The following is a 26,140-nucleotide window of genomic DNA, read 5'->3' as shown; positions in this document are numbered from 1 at the left end:
AAAATAAACTGCTGCCCTGTAAGACACCCTATTTCCTTTGTTTTCCTGGCTCTCAGAGTCTTTGAAGTCTGCAAGTCTCATGCTACTGTAGGCTGTGAAGACTTCTCATATTTCTGGAAAGACTCAAGCTCCTGGCTGAGTTTTTTAACAAGAGATTTAACGGCCCACCATGACAGGTCAACATAACTCAGTATTTTCAGCGTAATGATGTTCACATATTCAAGAATCTGACATTTGAATTTGGTTCAGTGGCCACATGGTCCCTCTCCCCACTGTTGTGTCACAGCAGGAGGTACACCAGGGGGTACAAGGAACTAAGTTTAGTGCATCTTATTTAGCGCATACTTGATGTTGGTACTATAAAGAAATCAAATTAAGCCAAAATTTAAAAAATGCAATGCTGAATGTTTTCCAAAGCCAGACGAAGAAATTCTGTTGATCTGAGCAGAAGAGCAAGGTTTAGTTCTGGACCTATGGAATTAGCACAGAATTCCTGCAGTTCCTGGGGCATGAGAAATTCTGCCATCATGAACAAGGACATGTGCCATGTAACAGGAGCTCCCAAAATCCTCAAGTGAAAATGCTGGCTCAACCTCAAGGTAGTTGTGAGACTCTTACTGACTTTAATGAGATTTAACTGATAAAGTTTGATACGTAAGTAGCGTCCAGGGACTTACTAGACTTTATTTCTTAAGTTTATTTTCATCAATCCGCCATACTTCAAATACTACTATATATGCTCAGTATCTTGCTCTCAAAGCCCTCTTTGGGACTCACAGCAAGTCATATTAGTGATGAGTATGTATATACCTGCTAAAGAACTATTCTTTAGATGATTAGATATCAGGAGATAAAAGTAAAACAGCCGTATATCAGGAAGAATTCATGAGAATATGTTAATTGATAATACCAAAGTTTTTGTTTGATACTGTTTCTGCTCCAAAGATATGCCTAACTTGCCATTCTGTAGCAGTTTTCTGTCACTCAAATAGATGAGACAGGACAGTCATCTTCATAGCAGAAATTTATGCACATAAATCTTTACTTTTCAAAGTCAGAACACAAACCTACATTCAATGAGTATACATAGACAAAACAAAAAAGATGTTCCTTATTCCCTCACTGGATTTTCAATTATCTGTAGTTTCCTACACTATCTAAAGAAAAATAACGTAATGGACTGTCAAAATGAAAACTTCTAGTGTGAGAAGAAACAATAAAACAGATTCAATTCTGCTTTTATAAGCCTGAGATTAATCATGAGGGAATATAATTAAGAACACCTAAATTACTCTTCACTAATAATGTTTTGCCTTCCACACTTACTCAGCTTCAAACAACAGCCCTCTCATGTACATTTTATATTAAAATCTTGTAAACCTTCTACAGATGTTTTGAAAATTTTTTTTAAAGGAAAGAGGAAATTATTTACATTAAATTAACTGGAAGCCTTCAAGACCAACACTTCTTAGTTTGAACATGCAGATTTTCATCTCCTAATGCAATTAAGCATGTGCTCAGCCTTTGAAAACTGGAATTTAACTGTATTTGTGTTTTATATTATACATGGATAATTTACTGATCTGGAACCTCAGGGAATTATGTTATCGATGATTTATGTTTAGTTTGACCCCATCTCTGAGGAAAAGAAAGTGATTATTCCTTCACTTGACAAACATTTGGGAGTCTTGAACCTTACAATTTTTCTAAAATTGTATTTTTCAGAAAAAAGTTATTCTTCCTCACATTTCAAAAACCTGTCCATGCCAAGGATTTCTTCATCAATTGAGTATTTTGAAAACAGAAATGTGTTTTTCAGAGAAGAGTCCATTATGAGCATTACAAAACTGTTGAAACTGTTTAAGTTATATATTCTAATTAGTTTGGCAGAGCTAATACAAATTATGTTTACAGACTAACAATAATAAAATTGAAGTACTAGTTAAATATCTAAAATAATTAAAGGAATCATTTTTAGCCTGGCATAATTAGCTAATTCACTTTACAAGCATTTATTAAAATGAATTCACATGTTATATTCCATAGGTAGTTACACAATAGTGTTTATACAGGAAAAATATAATGAACCAAACTCTTTGTATCCAGCCCTTCACAATTAAAACGAAGACTCCCCAAGTAATATCAATCTAGGATAGACTAATTAAGTTTGGTTTGATAACCATTCATTTCTTCTATTGCCTTTGAGCAAATTGTTTATTAGAGAAAGTTATTTTACACAAATCAAATCAAACTGGGTAAACCATTATATTTGAGAGAAACCTTAGCCATCAGTCAATTAATCCATCATTTTCTCCAGACACTTTCGTTTAACGAGCAGATCATATTATCAACAATTTAGATATCCTATGATTCAATTATGACAGAAAATTTATTGACAGCTTCTCTAATACTTTTGTTATGAATAAATATTAAATGTTCTCCACTTTTGATGAGCAAACCAAATGCAATCATGTGCTAAATCTAATAATCAAAACCTGAGTGATACTTCCAAATGAAATGTTTTAAAAAACATTTTAAAACAAAATAATTTAAATTATTAAAAAAATCAAACGTACCTCACAATTTCTAAGAAACAAGCAAACAAGTTATTTGATTTCCACTAGCTGATTAAATGAAAACACATAGATAAGAATATTACCAAATAGGTATGAAGAGATTTAACATAAATAAAAATAAATGGCTTCATGTAGCGTTCTGTAAGACAAAAGGCATTATTATGTAAAGATGGTATTACCATAACATAAAGACTCTTTCTGCAACTACATGAAAGAATTGCCTAGAAGTTAATAGAAATAGATTCTTCAAACCTAACATAAAGACAGGTGCTGTTAGGAATCATGTCTATTAAAAAAACAATTTGTGAGATGTTTATAATTACAGCTGTCTTAAGAAAAGAATATTGCCTAGCAAAGATTATGCCCAGAATATTCAAATCTCTTGACAGACATCTCTCTTTGAAGAAATAAGATACTGACTCATTTACAACCGAGATAACCAATTCATGATGAAAGGACCAGAGGACAATGGAAAAGCTCTATCTAAACTAATGTCCATTAAAAAGATAATGGAATTATACAAACTTCTATCGATATATTAGAACATCATTATTACTTCAAAGTATTTTTCCTTGAGACAAGGAAGTTGCTTTTATAATGAGGGGATCTGTAAGTAGGTTTACAGCTGCAAAGGAAAAGTACTGCAGCTGAATATCAGAGGTAAGTATTCACATAATGAAAACAGAGCACACACTTATTGGCTGTCAGCATCTGAACAGTAAAAACTGCTTAACAGCAAATAAAAGAAAGAGGTGTTCATATGAACCTCAGACAAAAGCTCTTCTTCAGGTTTGCCAGGTCTAACACATTCTAGAAGCAAACATGGTTTTGTATGTAGATTCCATATCAGCAATATGTTGTGCCCATTTCTTAACCTGGAATGCTCTTATTGTATATATCCTAGTTAAAAATATCTTAAATACATGTTTATGTTCAAACATATATAAAATACAACAAAACCATCATTTCCTTCCCCTCCTTAACCTCCTTCTATTTGGACTGGTATATAATAATGTGCTGTGGTTTACAGACATTGCCTCTACTTCCTTAAGAACTGAAATGACATTGTGAATTTATGCCAAATGGAAGCAAAAGAAAGGTCAGATGTTTCCAAAACCCCTGGCAAAAGTGATTTCACATCAAGTCACTTGCTGCCTCTCAGTAATTGCATCTGCACTGGCGGTTTCACTTGTACCTATTAAGAAGTCCAGAAGATATCACGCAGAAGTATGGAATATTATTATTATTTTATGTTCTGAAACTTGAATTGTCAGGTACACAGCAGTACATTAACTTATAGCAAATATAGAATATTACAGAACTCAACAGGAGTCTTCATTTACTTAAAGGCTTTTACTCCCATATAAATACAAAAGTCCTGATGCATCAGTGCTGTACACACTTTATAGAAAATGGACATCTCGGGTTTTTTGTGGCAATAGCTGCTCAGCTGTGATGCATTCAACAGGAAGAACTACATAAGTTCTTTCAATATAACTCCCAAATTAAGATCTGTTGCTTTAATTGGAAACCTGTAATTAAAATTATAAGGAAAGTTATAAAATGAGGGAATGTATTTTAAAAATTCCTTTCTGGCAGCTGCACATGTGCCTGAGAATAGTAGTATAATATAGATAAATAGCAAAGAAGAATGATTGATCAACATGTATTTTCAGAAGACTGCTTGCCAGCAAGACAGTCACATCTACAGTAGCTCCCACTTGCTTTCTTGTATGGACACTAGCAATTACGCAGTCAGCACCAAAAGCCAATCCTAAAAAGAAGAAACGGTAATAACTATGCAGCCATACAAATGGCAACAACAATGCAAACAAAACAGAAAAAGGGCAGAATTACGTTTTCAGCAGTAGAGTGGTTTTATATCAACTTAAGTGGACCGTGAAACTGTACTGTCAAACTTCATTAAGTGTGATTCCTGCAGTTGTGACATCTACATTGATTCCACTCCAACAGATCCTATTTCTACCATAGGTGCATTTCAAGCACAAAATTAGCTTTTTAGTCAAATGAGACCACTTACCAGTACCCAGAACTCCCCGCAGTGTAAGGTCCACTTATGTGTCTCACTGCAATTGTAAACATATCCTATTACTCAAGGATAGGCGTTTTTTTCCCTTTGGTACACATATTGTATCTACAAGATTTAACTTAAACCCTGACTGCTGCATGCATGACAAGACTAGTTAATGCAAAGTATGTCTAGCACCATTTACCATTTCACTGAGTGCTAGAAATAAGTGAGCTTAGAAAGGCAAGACATACAGGAAGTAAATGTGTGTTTGGACTATGCATCTCAAAGATTCCTTTTACTGGTAAGTAATTCTTTTTTTTTTTTTTTTTCAGTAATAATTCAGATGGATATTCATACAGTGAGAAAAAACAAGTAATAACACAGAGATTCATATTTATGTTAGAGAAAGCCCCAGGTAGCTGCTCAGCAGATGAGAAGAATGAAGAAACTTTTCTGTGTGGACATAAATATAGATTTATCTCTGGAAAAAAGCATTGGGATAAATGGACAAGGCTTCATTTTGATAGCCTCTCAGAAGTTTTAACACTGCACGTTAGCAATCTCTGCATGGAGATAACCGAGCCCTAAGGAGTCTGCTCTCCCAACATCTCAGCATCCAAATGCTTACAACCACTGCTCATGCAAAAATTCAGCTACTCATAGCTTCCAGAAGCAACATGTTTCTACCTTCCTAAAATGAGAAACAGTTACTACATTTTGCTGTAATATTCTAAAAGGTCTGGAAGGGAAGAATCGAATATTGATAAAAGATGGCATAGATTATAACACAAATTTAGAATGGTGTGAAGATGTGGATCCTTCTGAGGAAGCTAGTAAAAGTGATGTTACAACATCACTGAAGGATGTTGAGGCCTTCTTGTCACCATAACAGACCATTATGTCTTTTTCTCTTTCAGAACCTATCTTTGAAATCTCATGGTAACAAATAGGTACGAAGAGAAGCTTCCCTCTCTGAATGTCTCATGGCCAGAAGGCCTAAGTACCAGTCACCGGTAAATACAGAGGACTGAAATTAATTTTGCTTTTTGGCCTTGTCATGCCAAGCCAGATAGGTGAAAACATCCATCTCCATCCTAAAGCACCTATTACAATCAATACTGCCCAAACTGAATTTGTCAGGGCTTTGCTACCAACCATCCCTGACATGAGTTTTCAGGAAAAGCAGTGGGATACTTCAAACTTTTGGTCTCAGATGGCAAAACTTTTCTGATTAAAGATAAGAGAACTTTTTCCTGTAGGCTATCTGAGAGAGCAAAAAAGGAATACAAGTTCAAGACCTGGATGTCCATGCCTGAAGTGTAATAAATGAGCACACATATAGACAGAGATTTCAAGAGTGGAGAACCACATCCATGTTAGAGTTTGGACAATGCTGAATACAATTCCTTCACTGCAGTGATGATAGGGAAGGATTATCTTAGAAAATAGCAAGGTCTTTCTGTATGAGATCAACAGTTATTATTGTGTAAGCACATTAACAATCATTTGAGTTTACCAGAAAGTACAAAACTAATCTCAACTTTTCACTTTTCTACAGTAACATATATCAATACTTTTCTAAGAGGAAAATCCAAAAGATTCTCCTCCTGCTCATAGCAAGATTATGGCTTAATGGACATGCAGATCTTAAAAGTGGAAAAGAAAATGCACTTACATTTCAAGGGATATGCCTCCCACAGAACGGGCAGACAAAAACTGCCTTCAGTTGGGTTGTCAGTTCAGAAGAGGTGACCAAGCTGGAACACTTTAATGATATGGAAGGCCAGAGGTGGAATTGAAAGAATACATGAAGAAAAGCTTTGTTACAAAAAAATAACTTAAATAGAACTAAGAGTATTTTGCCTTTACACTCATACTCATGCAGCGGGGATGACAGAGAATGGGATGTGAGAACACATACACGGATGTTCTACCTGTATGACTGTAACAGCAGAGGTACTGTCATAGACTGTTCTGGTGAGAATATACCATTTATTTACAGGATAGCCACAAATGCAGAAATGCAAGAACTTACAGGCTATTTAGACTTCCCCTCTTTAACAACAAACACTCATAATGAAAGTGTTGTAGCACCTGTTAGGTCACTTATACATAAATACATTCATTATAACTATACAGGAACATCACATTATTGAGGAAAAAAAAAACACCACGAAACAAAACCAAAGAAAAGATTTACTTCTGTAAAAGACTTGCTTATACAGTCAAAGCTTTATTCACACTTGCTAAATCTAACTTTTAATAAAAATAGGTCATGAGTCACGATTAAGGGATTGGCAGGTTAAGTGTTATTTTATTTAAAGAAATCTTTAGCTGAAAATCTTTAATTCTTAAATTAAGAGATCTCATTTATCTTCAGAACGTACCTACCTGAGCTTGACTGTTAGAAAAACTGTTGGATTGACAGTGTTAAAGTCAAAAATATGTTTGACAAAAGTGAGAAATCAATCAGCTGTTTGTAGTAAGAAAGCTCTGAGTAAAGATACATTTTGACTCTAGTATCTCCTATACTTACTAATCTCATTTTGGCTTTCTGCTCAATTATGGTGTTGGCAAAGCTAACTGAAGTATACTTTAAAATGGTTAAATATCTACATGAACAACTGCATTAATGCTTCAATACTCTCACTCTTTTTGTCCTGTAGCTTTTATACAAAGAAAACTGTACAAAAAAAAGTCAACACTTATTTATAACTATACCTTCCAACTAAAAAGTTTTTCAAATACAACATCCAACCCAAGAAAACTGGAAATAATTACACATATTTATTCTCATGCACACTTTATACATTTGTATTAAACCAGCAATACAGTTTTTAAAAATTAACTTTGCTTGCTTCTCTTTGTCTCCCAACTCAATTCATTCAGTTCTGTGTATGTAATGGAAGAAATTATAATAAAGCTCTTGGATGATAGCAAGTATTAGCACTGACCAGTTAAGTGAATTTCATGTCTGTATTTAGAAGATTCCTCCAAAAGTATGTTAGATGTCAGTTTTACTAACAGTTACTAGAACCCACCTACTGCTACTTGGGAACAAAAACAGGAGTAGGGAGCACACAATGAGTCCCTGAGATCCCAGCCAAGCTACAGTACGGTAAACTTGAAGATTTATCATCACTCAGCAGCCAATCATTCAATTTTTAATAAAATAAAACTTCCAGACATTGAATCCCACTCCCAGACTGTATAGGCGTATACAGTCACACTCTTATTTTCATTTCTATTTGTTGTAAGAATCCATCGTCTCTCACTGTACACTTGACTACAAGCTCTAAGAAACAATAATTACATTTTCACTATGGCTGATAACATTCATTGTTAAAGCAAAGTGTGTTTCTACATAACTTCTCAAAATAGGGCTGACATATACACACTAATAGTTTGGTACCTGAACACAACCAAGGCTTGTAGGTCCTACTGAAACACAAGTAACTGATCATTGCAATAACCTGAAACCACTTCAGAAACTGAACGTTTCCATTACTCCTCAGCCAAACAGTGCCTACCCAGCCTAGTCAGAATAAATCCTGTTACGGAGTATCTTAAATTCTATGCAAAAAAAAAAACCAAACCAAAAAGAAGCTCTAGGATTATGAATGAATTACCTCAAATGTCACTTCAAATTCACTGAAGACATATATCACAGAAGGAATTCATTGTGAAAGAAGCAGGAGAAAGCGAACACGAGCAAGCGGGGAGAGAAAGGTGTGAGCAAGAACAGATGTGGGACGGAGCGAGTATGTGGGTGGGCTTGAGGTATCTCCAGAGGATGATACAAAACTTCTTTGGGAGCTGTAGTTCTATCTCCATTGAGTCTTTGAGAATTAACACCAGGTGACCTACGGGCTTAAATTCACCCCAAAGTTTAGAAAATTAAAGTAACTTAATCTTCTAAAATACAAGCTTTTCTTGTAGCTGGAGAAAGTAACACCTTGAGCACGCCCTGCGAGTCCTGGTGTTGTACAGTAAAGCCCCAGTTTCTGTCACGAGAGATTGTTAAATTCCCAAAGTCCAAATTCAGTGTGTTTTCTCCTCTTTTAAGATCAAGATATCATGAATTGTTTCACTACAGCTCCTAAAATTCCTAATGTGTACTTTGACTCTGTCTGTTTAGAGAACTTAGTCACTTCTTAACAGCTGATGTCCGCTGATGCAGTTTTTCTTCTCTGTTTCTTTTCAGCACAATACAATATATTGCTACGGATGTCCTATCGCCCACCCCACCACCTCCACAACCACACCAGTACTTCAGAAGCTGTCAATCTGTCTCTGGAGTTGAATGTTGCAGTGCAGTTCCCAGCTTTTAAATGTTTAAATATAAAAGAAGGCCTATTTGAAATATGAAAAGTGTATGATTCATGAAATAAGGAAACAGTAACTCAATCATAACAAATATATTTGACCTTTAAAGTAGTAACAACCAACATTAAAACACTCAAGTTCTCCTTTGCTGCCAAGTTTATTTTCCTCCTAAGTTGTGCCCCATTATGCTACAATAATCCTTCATTATTTCAGTACAATAATGCACAGTCTATCGTCTACCTATAGTTGTCTGGTGTCTATTTAGTTTTATAGCAAGCAAGCAATTTGAGAATATGGTAATAAAGCCTCAATCACAGTAATGATGTATGATGGGCTGTAATTTCTGTGTGCTAATGGTTTACAAACAGTATCACAATGATGACGGGAATCTCATTGATTCATTATATGAGTGCAATAATATCAAAATGACTTAATATAGATCACTATTTACTCATGCACATACTGATAACAACCTCTATATATTTCTATATACAGATATATAGAAATAAAATTAGTATTAGTCTTTCCACATAAAAGTTCACACGGCACAAAACATTTTGTGTTGAGTTTCCTAAATCAATGTTTAAAGTTGAAATTACTGCATTGAACGGGTTCTTTGAAAAGCAACCCATTGATTTTAATCTGCTTGAAGCAATCAATTACTCCCTGTCCTCTTTATTCCAAACTGTAATGAAAACTAAACTGCGTTGTCTTGAAAACTAAATGTGAAGATGATCATAAACAGAATTTAAACTCCATGGATTATTCATATCTACCCATTTAGATTTGCCATTTCCATTATGAGTACATTTGCCATGAGCATTTAATGGACATCTAAAAGGGAATTCATTAAAGCAGGAGCTGTTGGCAGCACTTATGGGCTTCAGACTGCTTTATGTTTGCCTTTAATAGCTCACTATTATAAAAGTGATATATTGTGTTCATCCCATTAGTAGTTTGCAGAAAGGTCTGTAAGACATAACAAATCCTTTTGAGTATTGTCAGATTCAAAACTAAATCACAGGGTATTTTTTTTGCAAGCAGCATATTACGACCCCAACAATGTGCCATTTTAGGTCATCTAAACTTTGATGATCTTAGCCAAGTAAGAATTTAATGACCCTACAGACAGGTTGTTCTTTTTTAAATGAAACACACATGAATTATTAATGCTGTCTCAAATGCACAGGTTTTTAAAAACTTGTCATAACTATTAAGGTTAAGCATGCTTAAAAATGAAACATGTTTTCTCAAAAGTATTTTCTCACTTGTCTGGGTCCAAAGGAGTGTCAAGGCAAGTAGAAAGGTTAATGCCACCAACCTGTAGGTGAAGACACTGAAGAGCAAGCAGCCTCCACCCGCCTGCTTCCCGTCCCCACTGGCCCTCCAGGGATGAACAGAAGGGATATATTTGCACAAGGTACTTGCTTATTGGCAAATCAAGAAAGCAAAAGGCAAACTAGAACAAAGCTGAACTGCCTTGTAATCAACTGCTAAAAGTAATTCAAGGTTCGCGATAGAAACACCCCTACATATCATAGCTCAGTTCTACACGCCTCTAGAAAAAACATTATGTAGTTTACCACCTGAGTGTATTCAAGCTGGTAGTATGAAAGTGTTACTGTGATTAAATCTTTATAGAATACAAAGCAAACAAGTATTTGATTATTCACTGCTTGTTCACCAGAAGCATTACCACCACCAGTCCAGCACATTGAATACAATTGTTTGTTAACTTGTGCTCCCTCTGCTGACTTCTAGTTGTAAGACATACTATATCTTTCCCAATAGATGTTATTTATTTATTTGTAAAGAAAATGGTGGATTTCACATGTACAATTAAAACCCTCTACTTTTAAAAGGATTACCACAAGTAATAAATACAAATCACAAATTTTCTGTCTGATTCTAGATATTTACTTTGCAAAATATGAACTTCATTTAAATCTCAGTTGCTTAGGAGAACATTTTTTCTCCTTAGCTTCGAAGGGTACTGGCAGCTTTACAAAGCAGTCCTGGTACTAGTCAGAGTACCATGACACTGAGAAAACACTTATACAGAAGGGCTGTATAAACTAAAGTCAGTTGCAAAGCCTGTGTAGTTAGAACAATTCTCTCATATGACAGAGACTATCTCCATACTTTCAGCAGGCAACTTCTCTAAAAGACAATGATGTTGAGGAAATAAGCAGCATTTATCACCTATCAATGAATTTCAAAAGTAATTGACACAGAGCAAATTACTTTACAATGTTCAGAAATTCCCGATTAGCAAGAAAAGAATGAAATCATTAGTTTTAGGAGAGAATCCAGAGAAGCAACTGGCCATTCTCACTTCACTGCATATGAATTTCCAACTAACAGAAGGACAGTAAATTAATAAATCTCTCTGATTCAAAAAGCTACATACAGTAATATACTAGTATAGGCATCTGCAAAGAAAGTTAAGATGCACCTGTATCTATGAGATAGATAGGTAGAAGGAAGCACAATTGCTAGTAAATTATTTCCTCTGTGGCTGTTGTCTAGTAAAAATTCTAAAATCCCTTCCTTGACCTAGGAACAACTAATTGACGTCAGTGAGTTGGCGTGTGATTATTTTGGATAAATGTTCATGGAATCAGTATTTTTTTTACAATTCACAGGATGTGTGCATTTGTTTAAACACATAGTTAGTTTGAAATTTTTTATACCAACTTCCAAACAAATGTGGAAGTCTAAAATGATGGGATATATACGAGCTCCTTGGGTCTGTATTAGACCATCAGAAAACCCACATCTGGGACTTATGTCTCTATAATAAAACATGGCATTTTCATAGCAGCAATAGGAAGCTGTACATCTTATTCCTAAACTTCAACATGTTCATACTGTAAATGTATTCAAAATGGTTGACAAGAGACGTGAAAGGGTTTACAGCCTAAGCAGTTTGGCCTTGCAAAAATAAGCTCATGTCAATGCCCTGAAAAACTTCTTAAGAAACAGGCTTCTTCAAAATATCTATACCAACCCTACCAGAGATTCCTAAACTGAAGTTGCTCATCTCTCATGGCTTAAAATAATCCTCACTGTCTTACCTTACTTAGATGGAAAGCACACTTAAAGACACTGACCTGTCACCTGGACCTTCATCAGTGGTCCTGGACCTGAAGGTGACAAGCCAAATCTTCCCTAAGGAGAATGGCCCAAGATAGGTCAGTTTGCCACAAGGCCTCCCAGAAAGATTCCAATCTGTGCAATGCAAAAAAGGAAATAATACAGTAGCAATGGGTTCATTTTCCTTTTCCTGGAGAGAAAAATCATATATGGGGAGTATCTAACACCATGATTTGTATGCTCTTCTGACTATGACCACCAAAGCCAACCACATCAAAGAAAAAAGTCTCCCTATCTATTATTTTTAAATTATTTTCCCAGTTAAACTTGGAATTTCTTAAACTTTAAGATAACAAAAAGATATGATTTATCTGAGAAAACTTTATTGCTTTTCCTAATGGTACAATAAAATGGGATGAAAAGTGCAAATGATCCAGATATTTAGTGGAAAGGGAAAAAAAAAAGATGGATTTCATCACCCAGTCAGCCTGCCTACCTCCACCAATCCATTCCTGAACAGTTTCAGAATGCTGCTGGGCTAAAAAACTCTCACACCAACTCCATTTACTTGTCTTGGTCTTTCAGTCTCTAAGTTAGGTAAACTTTTGTCTGTAATTTTTGCTGCAAGTTTTCAAGGACACGCAGTCTCTCTCTCAAACTTTCATGCCAGAAGTCCTAATACAGAAGCTTCAGATAATGCTGGTTACCTTAGTTCTGGAACTCACTAGGTCAACTCAATAGAAAATAAGGCCTTTAATAGTTTAACTCATTGAGAGTTGACCAAATTTCTCAAAATTGCTAAAATTATTCCTACCTATTTATAAGGAAGTATATTTGCTGAAGGAAAGATAACTTCTGAGTACATACTTAAGTATCTTACAAAAAAGAAATAGTTCTGTTCTAACGAATAATTACACTACACATTTTCTATACTCAAGACTATCTTATCACAAGAAAAAGAATCTGACTTAAGAATGATTCACCATCTTCCTTTCACCCCCACTTTTATGACAGTTAAGGCTCTGGAAGAAAAACCATCCCTAACGTACTTTTTTGGTGAATGACTCTGTTGTTGAATCTCAGTAAATACTTCCAGTGAGCACTGAAGTAAGAACAACTCTTAAAAGGGATGAGAAAAATAGGTTTAAAACACCCAATTAAAATTCAGATGTCCATAAAAGTCACTCACAATTTCTCCGCAGCGATCTCTGCTTTTCTTTTCCTCAACATTTCATTGATTACTTTTAATGACAGGAACAGAAGAAATTCAGTTTCTGAACTCCTTGGACTTACTATAGAAAAAATAAAGCTTAAAATAGAAACTAAGAAGAAACTCACCAAAGCAACTGACTTAAATGAAAGGATCCCGGTAGTATATTGAAGGAACCTGCACGTAACTGATGTCTGGATAGACATTCTGAACTGCTGGTTTCATGTGTTCTTAGCCCAATATGTCCATTCTCTCAGAAAAGTATGTTTTAGGGATTTCATGTGTCCACCATGTCATCAAGAGAGGGACTAAGTGCAGTAGCCAGAAAAATTAAAATTAAGTTAAACCCTTCTGTCACAGAGATTCTCCAATTATAGCATGAACCTTTAAATCTCAACTGAGAGGAAAAGTCCCCTGCCGATCATCTGATCACCAACTATCAAACAAGCTTATTTATTGTCTCCTATTCCTATTAAGAATTAACAACTATTGTTTCTTCAGCATCCTTAGATCTCTTCAATCAACTTGAAACATAAGACTGTCTATTGTGGTTATGCAGACCAGTACAAAAATATTTTTAATATTCTGGGAAATTTTAACGCGCTGAAAAACTGCATTGAGTAGCATTAAAAATCTAGCAAATATCCATCTTACAGTTGACTACTAAATCCTCAAGACTGAAAGGCCACAGCTGACCTGCTAGTCATCAGGAAGCAATGCTGCTGAAAGCATTTGGAAACATAGATGTAAATTCTGACCCTCATCATGTTTCAAGTTTGATTTATTTGATGTTGGTAACAGTATACACAAGGTAGGTAGATAATAAATGTTAAAGAAAAAAAATTAGACTGTCCATAATTACATCAATGGAATATAGCAAAAGCAAGCTAACACCCCCTAACATCAATAGCAGAGACATCAAGAAACACTTCATGGTTCAACTCCTTTTTCTATATTTGCAAACAACTTTCACTAAATCCAACTTTGCCTGGAATATCTTAATTCACTAGGGTAGATCCATAATTTGCTGAAAGCACTGGTAAAAAGAATGTAGGCATTATCAAAATGTTTGGATGAGCCATGAATCGACACACCAATAGGAACAGGAGTGCACGCTGGACGCTCTTTCCTTGATTGAGCAAAATGTAGTTTCTGCAGAGATTTCCGTGCAAACTTTTCTTGGTAAAGTTATTTTCCTAGAGATGCAAAAGGAAGGACATGGGTATGACATCTGTCTCAGAGAAAACCCTTCACTTAATTCATCATGAAGCATTTTACAATGATGTGGATGTCTTCTTTACTATGACAATCTCAGACAGCATATCAGGCCATTTACACTGGCAGTCCAAATAAAAAAAAAAAAAAACCCACAACAAACTTGATTCAGAAATCTGATGACTTCACCAACCTGGAATGTTTCCAGATCAAAGGAACTGCAAAATAGAGGAAGTAGCTGTAGCCTCATTTATATCTCAAACCCCAAAAGGTTTCTTATACTATATCCTGGATATGACTGCTGCTGCTCTGCAGGAAATAGTCCTTAGCAATTCAGCTCCATTGACTTTATCTCTTCTAGAGTGGAAGTGATGTATTGCTGGTTAGACTGTTGTCACGAGCTGGTGACAACAGCTTGATGAAGAGGCAAAGTTTTCTGTACATGCTGCTCTGCAAATACTCATCTTCATTTTTAAAGGAACAGGTCAACATTGATCTTTCAGCACAAATACTTGCAAATAAGTCTAAAAAGCATGGAACAACCCCGCAAACACCATCATAATAGGAATGCAAACTATGCAATCCTGTTTCATTTAAAAAGCAGTAGTGATATGAGAGAAAAAGGTAAAAGGTAAAACAGAATGTTCTTTGCAATTCTGGATTATACCAAAACTTGTGCCTATAACAAAATAAGAAGAAAATACTCCAAGAGACTGACACTTTACATGCAACGTTTAACACAGGTCAGAAACTGCACTTTTATGAAAAGTCAAAAACCTCAAGGTCACAAAGACTGGAATTTTGTATTTTATCTACTCAATTATCACATTTGTTTCACATGTAAGAACAGAAAACGTCAGTGCATAAAGCCACCTGGAAAGATTATTACTTGGGTTAAATACTTTCTCAGGAAAATAAAAAAAAAATTAAATCTTAAAAATGAACTTAAGTTAGTGCTCTAGAATAATTCTTATTTAAGAACACTGCTATACAAATACATATTCCCCATATAAATCCAAAATGACAACACTATTCTAAAGGAAAATCTAGAGGATCATCTAGGGGATTGTTTTAGTAATATAGAAGTTGCTGGTAACTAAATTAAGTTCTTAAGTAATTTTGAAGGAGATGCTAAACAGCTGATCAGCTAAAATCAAACAAAAAACCTTTTAGCATTGCTGACCAGTGCAGACTACGAACACAGTACCTAAACTGAATAATGTATAATTCAACCAGTACCAACAAGAGTAATCTAACCTCCCAGGATTCTACTGTTTTGTTCTTTTTTGACAGATGTACTTATCATGTGTTATTTTGCATATTTTTCCTCTCTGAATTACACAAATATGCAATAAGCAATTTCATAATTAAGTTTAACTTGAGTCATAAAAATTGCCATAGTCTAATATTAAAGAATTATTCACTCTGCTCTGAACTCTGATGGTTAATTTACTTACTGCAGGGTCTGGGAAATTAATTCATTAAGCTACTTAAATAATGAGGATATGAAGCCAACATACAGCAACAAACCCAATATATTTTAGATGAGTAAGTCACAAGATAGCCTCTTTTTTTTCCCCCAAGATGCCCTATCTGCTGTTTATTCCTTCTTGCTAAGTTGGTATGGGATACACAGCACAAGTGGAAAGGTCCAGCAGTTAGAAGTTACTTAGAGAAGAGAATCTGCTTGAGGTAAAGTGATAACTGAGTTATTAAACAAAGAAAATAATCCATATCATAAATAAAAAAAATATAACAAATATGAAGTAGTATTTAGTGATGTGGACAGAAAATATAAGTAGTGTCATTACAACCAAGTCCAGTCATCAAAGACAAAGCAGAAGCACGTAAGCCAAAAAGATGTATATGAAAGCAAAATTTGAAACTACTTTTGTAAAACAGAAGAAGGAAGATCACTAAGCAATGTAATAGTTCCTCTGTGCTAAAAATTTTTAAATACACTTGCACTCAAAGTAAGATGAAAAATGCCAAAAGATTGATTCTCTAACATTTATCCCCCCCCATCAGCATTCCCTAAATCTCAATTTTTGAGACAGGTAATCAAATTAAACAAACGAATGGCTATCACTCACACACCAAGGGAATAGAACGGAAAATTAATTGATGCAAATACTTAAAAGTCAACTACTACCATGCCTATTTTGCATATAAAAACAAAATGTGAAAGAAGAGACATTTCATTATAGATCCAAACATCTCCACATGTGTGGAATGAATTACAGGTGACTTAGCCTAGTTTTGCAAATCAACTATCCACATAACTTCACCGGAAATTTCATGTTCTTCCGTCAGCATAAATACTAGACGTTTTAAGAAAGCAAATAAATGAACAGACTCAATCTCATTCTTCTTTAAAACATACTTGTAATATTATTAGGAAAGTCTTTTTCTTATTCTCTTCTTAGCATGCAACAGGTTTTTTTGTAGTTAAATTGTTATACTGAATTATCTGAAACGTAACTCTACAACAAGAAAAATTTATCACGTTTGCAGCATTTTGAGACATACTGTACCACTGTTTTATCGGCATTTTGCTGTTACCACAGCTTTTCTCTTCTCCTGCCACCACTTTAATTTGTTCTGGGCACTTGCTATTAGAAAAAATAGTAGTCTCTCTCAAATCACAAATTATACTCACAACCAAACAACCCAATAATATATTTGCCAAACACTTAAGAAGTCAATAATTTGGAGTGGAAGTAGGATTAGTTTTTAAGTCCGCAAGTGATGGTATCAATTCTGAAACGTTTAAATATTAGTTTACAAATATTGCTTATAGCTTAATAGCATCATAGACGTAACTTCACAAAGATATTGGCTCTAGACAGTAATTATATCCTCAGCCTAATGTTGCAGTTAATGGACATACACATTTCAATGATAATTGCAGTGCCTGAACATGATAATATGCCTTTATTAGCAGCTACAAAATAAGTCTCAGTTACAGCCAAGCGCAGAACTCAACTATGCTAATTATTTATTTTTAAGATTGCCTGATTTGTGTTATAAAACTCTAAAATAAAACAGCACAGCACTTAAACCCGTGCTTTAATTGCAAACGTGATTAAATAATATCTATATAAACATTCATGCAGGTTTTAGTTGTCACGAGTAAGTAACTTACAAGTTAGCAAGATAAAGGTGTAGATAACTGAACAGCAAATACACTGCACTTAAGAAAAAAAAAGGAGATTTTAAATATTTAAAGATTTTAAACAGCGTTGCAAGAAAAGAAGGAAGACAAGGAGTATATAATGTAAAATTTGGGAAAAGAGAAAGCAAAATAGAAATTCCCCAAGCAAACACAGAAGCAGAACTGCTGTATAGTCCAACAATAAAAACATTATCAATTCCTGCATAAAACAACCAAGTAGAAAATGACAGAATTGAGGATATGTAATATGAAGAATACTTTACAACTCAACCTGATGAGGAATCCAACGTTTATGACTCTGCAAAGTTCTTACTGTTTATGTCCTGATAGGTTCTTTGCTGTACAGAACTTCCAAGTAATGGAGAAATTCTATAAAAAAATTTCTAAAAGTAGTTAAAGAACAGACACAGTGTATTGTGATTTAAAGTTTGCCAAGGCATTTTAAGTAAGAATTGCTGTCTAGTCCCATGAACTAAAATGTCACAGATTCTAGCTCCCATTCTGAACACTGAACTGCTGCAAGCCAAACCGGCCACTCCAATCCCACAAAAAGATCCTACAATTCAAAGTCTGAGCTATAGATTTCACTAGTTTTGTGGTTGTCTCCATGCTGGAAGACAGATCTTTTGTTCAAGAAACATTAAATGTTCTCCTCTCATTTTTGCTCTTTGAAGCTTGGAAAAAAGATTTTTCTTTAACAGTATGACTAAAATCACCAGGAAATTAATTGTCAAGTATTTGTCCCTTTCAGTCTTACCTTTCCAAGCATTTTGACCATACTGAATGTTGAGTGTATGTAAAATGCTTGAAATATCTTTGAAATTTAAGTTGGTACCTTGTAACCTCTTAAGTTCTGCAGGTAAGCATAGTATCTTGCTCTATTTTAAAGCTAAAAATGTTTAGAAGAAAAAGTTTATAAAGAAGTCATTAGTAAGATTTCTTAGGATGTTTGTATCAGCTCTACAGATTTGGAAAAATCCTGCAATACTATGATCACTCACCATGATAATATCTACTTATTTTGATTTCTGTACTAGCAATTATATTCTATTTAATCCAGCATGGACTGTTACATGACTTTGGAGCCTTTTATGACCAGTACTATGCAGTGTTTCCCTCCCACCATTTATCTGGAAAAAAACACATAACTGTTGTGTTTGGCAAAACAAACCCAGTTCTGCTTGTGACATTCCTTTCCTGCATACAAGCAGAGAGGGAAGGCTACATGCTGCCTCAAAAGGAGAAGAATTTTACAACTGCTGTTGAAGCTTTTCATCAGGACCAGATGGGGCCAAGCCCCACTGAAGGCAATCCCTACTTTCTTTTCCTATATGAACTGCAAGGAGACTGGAGGAGAACAGTGTGGTAGCTATGAAACAGAGTGAAAATGAGATTTGGCCCAGTGAAGTGAAAAATACCAGTGACAGTATTTTTCTTCTGAAACAACCATTCTTTATTTTTCCTAGAATATGCCATAGAAATAAGTTGTATCCAATTCTCACTATGATGCTTCCTTAACAAACTCTAAACGTTAAACTTAAATGAGAGGCATTTCATGCAATCTGAAAAATATTCAGTTCAATTAAAAATAATTGATGCATGGTGAAATAATTCTTCCCAAAGCTGCTGTAAAATCTTCAAAAAATAAAGCTACTTAATAATTTTCATCTCCTACAGGCTAGAGAGAAGCATTATTGCATATTAAAAATTGGAGTGTAGTTTTCCCAGAGGTAAAAGAAAGTTATTAAAACAACCTATTTATTGTTGATATAACTATCCATTTGTGCTACACAAAAAGTAACAATTTCAGTACATTAAAAGAAAAGCTAATTAAGGCATAATTAGTATTTTCTATGTTTTGATAATTAAGGGTTAGTTGGCTATTTCTTTTCAAATTTCTATTTGATGTACCCCAACAACGCCTTTAATGAGCAGCTAACACTATTGAATCCCTGATGGCTGAGGAGTTTAGTGACCACTACTACATTACTTTCATTTATCACTGCCTCTTTACCTATAAATTAAAGTAGCCCTGTAGCTATGTTGATCTACTTTATATCAATTTCTTCATCCATATCAGCTGAATATGTATGGCATTAACCTCATTTACTAGTTTGGAAAAGCTGAATTAAAATGAGATCTAATTTCTAGTGCACAGAACAATTTCAAAACTGCCTGCTAATTTCCAGCACCTGTCAGTGTTGTGATCTTCACCTCACTGTAATGAAATAAAACAGTATATATATTTTACAGCTCAGAAAAGGATAATAATTCATAAGTGTTAAGATATCATTAATCATGAAGATGCTAGGACCCAGAATCTTTTATGACACACAGATCAACATCTTTACTTGCAAAGATCCCCACTAAAGTCAGTGGGACTGGTGCAGATCTCTGGGTCTTGCATTGTGCAGGGTGAAAAGTAGTCATATTCTGCACAACTATGCTTTTTTGGGTTTTGGGGGGCTTTTTTTTTTGCTAGGTCATGCTTCTATGTCTGCAGGCAATGTAATAAAACAAATATACATATAGTGAAGAAATATCAAAGTAACATAAGTCAACAGAATACACATTACACATTAAAAGACAAGCCTGTGTTCAGTGGTTAGATGATATCTGGTTACATGCATTTTTTGCTTTCAGCCACTGCAAACAACATACAGCAAGGAAATTACACTTTTTCCTCCCCCTCTAAACATACTGTAGTCTAAATTCTAAACCCTCCAGGTATTTTTTTATCATAATGCAGATCTACCTCATATGTCAAGTCTATAATTTAAAAGCTTTAAAAACACATATAGATGCAATCCTAAATGTTAACACAGTAACTTCTTTATATTGACCACATAAGCAAACAAAACACGTGCTGGATAGAGTAAGAAATCCTATTTGCATCCCCCCACTTGATATTCATGCTTTAACTTGTATTTGTAAAGGCTCTTTATGAAACATTAATCCATACTCCTGCTTCCTTCTTCAATCTCACCTGGCCTAGACTGAAAACCCAACCGGATTCCCCAGATTACTCAGCTGATGTACCTACAGAAGGCGACAGCTGCATCTCTTCATTTGTACATGGAGCTGTTTCCCAGAAACAGAAGAGTCCAGATTCTAACTCCTACTTTGCCACCTTGTGTCCCTATCACTTTTACTTAAGGCTGGAGCAAAAGCAAAGCACAGCTTGCTGGAACACCCTATTGCCAGTGACCTTCACTTCTGGAGGTATCCCTCAAACTAGACCCACCTGGTAGAGATTACCTCCAGACTTCTCTGAAGACATTCAGGGCTACCGCTTGATTACGAAGAGCAGAACAGGGAACCATTAACTGCTTCACAGTGGAGTAAAAGAGTTTACTTAAATGCATTTTAACCAATAACTTCTTTTTAATATACAAAGCAAACACTAACCTTACAAGCATAACTATTCTGGTTATGATTATGGGTGGGATTTCTTAAAAATTGCTCCGCTTATAAAAGCTGAAAACAGAACTCCAGACATAATCTGTAATCAGGCTCTGCTAAAGAGCATAGCTCACACTTGCGATGACTAATGTTTCCACCACACTACGCTTACCTAACACGTGAACAGGTTCCAGTTTTGACCCCTATGTTTCAAGAATAACAATAGTAACTAAAGGGATAACTTTAGTTAAATAGCGCCACATGCTGTAGAAAGTAAACATGACAAGTGCAAAACAGAATACCACAAAAAACCTGGAGTGTAAGGGACATGATAGACACTTCTATATCCTAATTCTAAACCCTGCTTAACACTTATTAAACACATTAATATTTTTAATGTAATTTCTTTCTCACATATAGAACCACTGGTAATTGTCCACTAAACATTTCTATTTTCAGTCAGAAAATATTTAACTAAAAGCATTCCCTTAACAAAGAACTTTATTTCTGTATGCACACATTTTTCAAGAGCACACTATTAGAATAATTGCACCTCAAGAGAAAAGTCTTCAACCAAACCAATCTTTGCTATAAAATCACTGTAAACTGTGTAGATATGAAAAACTGAACACTGTTAGAAGTGTCAGGACTTCAGATTCTGAAGATGCCTTAATATTAAATTTGTTTCAAGTTAAGAACACAATTCTAAGTTAACTTAAGAAATTTTAGTAATTAAATTAGCTAAATTAAATTTCCTGTGATATATTAATCGGCAAAACTTATTCAACAAGTTACAGCTTGATTTACTTTTGGCAATCTCTCAGTACCAATTAGAGACAGTCAGAGAGCCAAATACACCCACCCATGCCATCAACTGCTGATGCAGCCTCTCCTCTCCCAGGGGGCAGTTTGGAATAGATGCAGTTTGAACCACTCTAGGGAAGACTACAAACCCCTCCTGTTGCTTTTTTTCCCCCTCCAAGGACAAACTGGAAGCAGGAAAATGTCCTGGCTAACAAGTCCTGCCTTTTTATCCTTGTTTAGCATAAATTAGTGTCCCAAGTACAAAAATTATGAACTATATTTATTATCTGTGTTAACAAATACACTCTGCAACAACACAAGCAGTGTTCAAGCACAAGGAGCAGACCTCAATGTCTGATCTACCTGCCACAGAAACATAAGAAATTGCATTGTAACTCATGAAGCACCTGCTTATTAAATGACAACTCTGCTCTAACCCACAATAAAAAAGGCAACTAAAATACATTCGTAGCATCCCCCAACTTAGTTTTTGCACTTGCCATGGGAAGTTACGCAGCTTAGCAGAGATGTCACCAGATAGTGTCTCTAAACTGCAGGCTATTCAGTGAAAGTCCCACCTGTGGCTGGATAACTAAGAAAAGATTTTCCTTAGCATGGATAAATGAGGACTGAACTCGTTTTGAGCTTGAAAAGGAGTCGGACTCCTCTGCTAACTCTCCATGTCCAAAGATACTGTAATTCCTGTCACTCTTTAACACTCATATTCTTCTTTTTAAAATGGCTGTAATGAGTTGCTTGAAACATGTCAGGCTAAAATAAAATCCAGAAATAACAGAAAATTTTCTTATCGGTGGTTGATTGACATAACACACAATACAATAGAGGAGGGCTCATTTTCCTGCAAAGCATGGTTTTCACTGGCTAAGCCACAGCAAACAACCATGACCATTTATAATAGTCTTATTATGAAGCATGAGATTAGACCAGCAGGACTTCTGGTTTATTCTGTACTTTATGGAAAAATGAATTAAGTATACCTGGACATAAATCAAAAGCCCTCATAGCATCCTGGGTAGTAAACACCAGTACTCCGTTACTGGTACAGTTAAAAAAGCATTCCTTAAGTCTTCTTTCCTACAAAATTAAGCCAATTACAGCCTGTCTTTCCCTTGAAGGTCCCTGAAAACATCTGATCACTAGCTTTTCTAAAACAACTCTCACCATCCTTGATTTTTTTGTCCCATCCCAATATTCTATTTGCTAAAATAAAATAAAACAGTATCTTCTGCATCTTACTTGTGTTGTCATACTCTCCCATTTGTCTACAGTTTTCTCAAAAGCATGGTGCCCAAAATTGGACACATTGTTCCAGCTGAAGCCCAATCAGAACCAAATACACAGAACTGAATAAGAAATTCCAGCACCTGACATAATACTCCTGCTACTTCAGCCACAAAGATATATTCTTCCTGTGTACAAAAACAACACATGCTGTTACCCCTGCTTACGCTCCACAGCACTTTCTGAAATAATGCTGCCTGGCCAGAGATTTCCCAGTGGTAGTTATAAGAAGGAATTTTCATTCCTGAATACGGTGTTTCACCAACATTTTAAGCTTTCTGGTTATTTCTCCAGCTTATGAAGATCTTTCTGAATTCAAATCCTGTCCTTTGTGATCATTTCCTCCCAGTCTAGTGTCACTTGCAAATATAAGTAATTGTATAGTTGTTGATATGTTAAGAATATTGGAAAGGAAAAGTCTCATTCAAAACAGCAATGTTTTGTCTAATAAATAACGTCTCTGATGTCAGGAATCAAATTTGAACACAATATTACACTAACAGTAGTGGCTAACAGTGGCACGCTACAGTAATGCTAGAGCTACCACAGAGGGAAGCTGAGACTACAATTTCAGTAACGCACAGCACAGTGATGTTCCAGACAACTTACTTTCTACTACCCTGCCAGCATCCAAATCAGCAATATGCCACAAAAAGATGACTACAGAGGCTAAGTCATATCAGCATTAAAACAAAATATGTATTGATAGACAAATCGATATTAATAGTGCTGTACAGTACAGGAGAATCCAGTCTAGTATTCAACAGAGACATAATAAATATACTCATTCAAAGGTCTATCTGGTCCAAAAGACAGTATCTTGATGTATTATTTTTGTATTGGAAATGTAATGGTAATAAAGTGTATTACAGTATCATGGAAGAGATCTCCAAGGTTTTGCTATTCTTCCTTCGACAGCAAGACGCAGTGGACTGTTTAAGAAGAATGCATTAATTTACCTAGCCAATTTTCTTTTTCTATAATGAGTTTGCTTTTATTATATGCACATACTTAAGAATATGAGTTAATTAATGAACAAAATTTGTATATTTATATAGAAGACTACTTCTACAATTTCATTAGACTACTCAGCCTTTTCTAACCATTGTCTGATTTTCTGTATGCAAGATATGATCAAATAAAGAAATATTCTCAAAAATTATTTCAACATGGCTGAAGCAAGCAGAATTTCCATTATCCACTCTGTAAATAAAACAATTCAAGCAATCTTGAATATTTATATAAATGTGTATTAACTTAGTCATTTGATATATGTCTGTTTTTTCCGCTTCCAAGTGTGAGCCTTTTTATTGCGTATTTGTAGATAGCTGCCAGCAAGACACAGTATCAGAGGATTTACAACTGTGAGGGTAGAATGCCATCTGCTGCTATACTTGCTGCTACAGCAGGATAAAACAGAAGAATCATACAAGTGCTGCCTTCTGCCTTTCTCTTAACTGTAAAATGTATACAAGCATCTCATTTTATTAAAAATTTAAAAAAATCCCAAACCATCAAAACTGGGAGCTCAGATGCCTTTACATGCAGCTTTTGTTATAAGATCTGGTAAAATAATGTGATGTGGACCATGGGATTCTATCAATGCAAATGAGAGACTGTTGGATCAGGCCTACTAGAACAAAACAAAAAAGAAAGTGTAATTTGATTGCAAACTAAATTATACTAGTAGATAATGTAATCAAAACAACAAAAACCAAAAAAGCACACTTTGAAAATGCATTTGTAATGAACTATGGGGTTGCTAAATTGGGGACAGAATTTAGAAACACCCCTTGAACTGTTACGCACCACAAAAGCCTTGCAAAATTCCCACTTTCCCAGTCTGGTTACATACAAGACACATGTCATAGGCAGAGGCAGTATATGGAATATGTTACATTACCAGTTTGATTCATGTCCACTTACCAGGGCAGGGGAAGAACCAAAACAATAAAGCAAAACAACACAAAAATCCCACAGTTTTCCCCCATGTCCTTTTGGTAAAAGTTAATTCTTTCTGTTCAAAGTGCTCTTCAATAAAAGCGGGCTGAACTAGATGATCTTTAAGGTCCCTTCCAACCCAAACCATTCTATGATTCTATGAAATCAAATGGAGGCATTAGCCTGCATTTTACTCAATAATTAACCATTTAACCTTCCACACGCAATGCAATTGCAGAGGCAGTCTTATTCAAAACACATTGCTGAGCTGAATAAATTCATATGTATTGAATTCTGGTGTAGTTGGCAAGCGCTCAAGTTTTACATTTTTTTCTATCATAATGGAGCTCCAGGTGATGAAGTATAAATAATGCACTTGAGTTTTTTGCCTGCTGCTTCACCCACACGCAAACGCTGCCAGCTTTCTATAACAATGGACATAAAAAGCTTGGGTATACAATCTCCTATAATTAGCTGTTAGAGCATACTATACATTGACAGGACTCCTCCACAGTTACACCTCAATCAGTCAGAATATAAGGTAAAATCAAAACCCTCAAAATCAGATAGAAAGAAAATCTGGGAATTAGAGATGAGAACAACAACTACTATACACCCATGTTGCCTTTGAATTGCCATCACCAGGAGTTTTTGCAAATGAAAATACGAGGAGCATGAATACATTTTTACGGTGTGCCTTCTGTTACTTAGCATTAGAGCAGTGCACCATATTTAAAAATAACAAATCAGCTTTGACAATTGAAACACATTGCTTTCATGAAAAAGTAATTCAGTATAGTGTAAAACTTTATTTTTAATATTAAGTGAGGAGCCATTCAATAAGGTTGAAGTACAGTTCAAACCTGAAGGGATAAAGGAATTCTTGAGATTGGGACTATTCACCAGAAAGCAAGGATAGAGTACTACACAAGTAAAACCAAATCTCAGTCACTGTCACAATTCTTGCTAAAGATTTGCTTGGGGCTCCAACAGAATTCTTTCAGTCTTTCTCAAGATCAATTGATCTCATCTTACTGACATTCTCTTTATAACATCTATAT

General features: G+C 35.1%; 1 protein-coding gene across 3 annotated transcripts in view; it reads right to left on the bottom strand.

Moving 5' to 3' along the window:
• RANBP17 (RAN binding protein 17) overlaps positions 1–26,140 on the bottom strand; it is a 163,801-nt gene that overhangs the window by 109,864 nt on the left and 27,797 nt on the right. The gene's annotated exons all lie outside the window — the stretch shown is intronic.

The sequence above is a fragment of the Strix aluco genome, chromosome 13 (genome assembly GCF_031877795.1).
Source record: "Strix aluco isolate bStrAlu1 chromosome 13, bStrAlu1.hap1, whole genome shotgun sequence".
Classification (NCBI taxonomy): Eukaryota; Metazoa; Chordata; class Aves; order Strigiformes; family Strigidae; genus Strix; species Strix aluco.
This window is presented reverse-complemented; position numbering and strand designations above follow the sequence as displayed.